This window comes from Meleagris gallopavo, chromosome 29, assembly GCF_000146605.3.
Source record: "Meleagris gallopavo isolate NT-WF06-2002-E0010 breed Aviagen turkey brand Nicholas breeding stock chromosome 29, Turkey_5.1, whole genome shotgun sequence".
In the NCBI taxonomy this organism is placed as follows: Eukaryota; Metazoa; Chordata; class Aves; order Galliformes; family Phasianidae; genus Meleagris; species Meleagris gallopavo.
The window spans coordinates 3,120,854-3,121,713 of NC_015039.2; positions in this window are offsets into that span (position 1 = coordinate 3,120,854).

Here is an 860-nt window from a genome sequence, read left to right on the forward strand (position 1 = left end):
CATGCCCGAGGCCCTCCAGGAGCAGCTGGCAGGGGAAACACTGGCTGTGGGAAGGCAGAGCCGTGCTCGGTTAGCAGCACAATGCTGGTGTGTGACGCTCAGACTGCCTCGGTCCCATCCAGCAGCAGCGCTGCGCCGGATCCATCCTCTGGCCCACGAGGGCACACACGAGGCACTCATCACTGGGGGGCGGCCGGGGGGGCCTTCAGCATCGAGCAACCCCAAAGCTGCCCAGAGAACACCTCAGCGAGCAGCTCGGCTGTGCTGCACCCTCTGCTGCTCCCCAGCAGGAGCTCAGCGTGCACAAAGCCTGCACAGATGGCTGCACACCAGGGGTGCACGTGGTGAGCAGCGATGGCTGCACTGACAAAGGCCGGGACAGATGGCACCCAGCACTGCAGCACTGCACCCACAGCCCACAGCTCTCAGCCACGGTGCAGCGCACGCATGGAGCCGCAGGGCTGGGGTCACTGAGCACAGAGCTCAGAGCCACTGATTGCAGGGCTGCAGGGGCTGAAATGCCTGCATCCATCAGTGCATGAAACAGTTCTGCAGGGGATCTGAAATCCCAATAGCTAAAGCCGATATCCCAATATTCCCATACGATATTCCAATAAATCCCAATAGCCAAAGCTGGTCAGCAAGCAGGCGCACAATGCACTGCGTTCAGTAGCTGCGTACTGAGCTGCTCAGTAGAACTCTGGAGCACTTTCTTTTCTGGCCACACCACGAATTAACTTTATTTCCCACACGACGCACGCTACTGAAACACCTGAGCATCGCGTTAATTACGGCGAAAACAAAGAAACAAAGCAGTGGGGACCCATCAACCAACACCGGAGCACCGCGCACACAGCCCG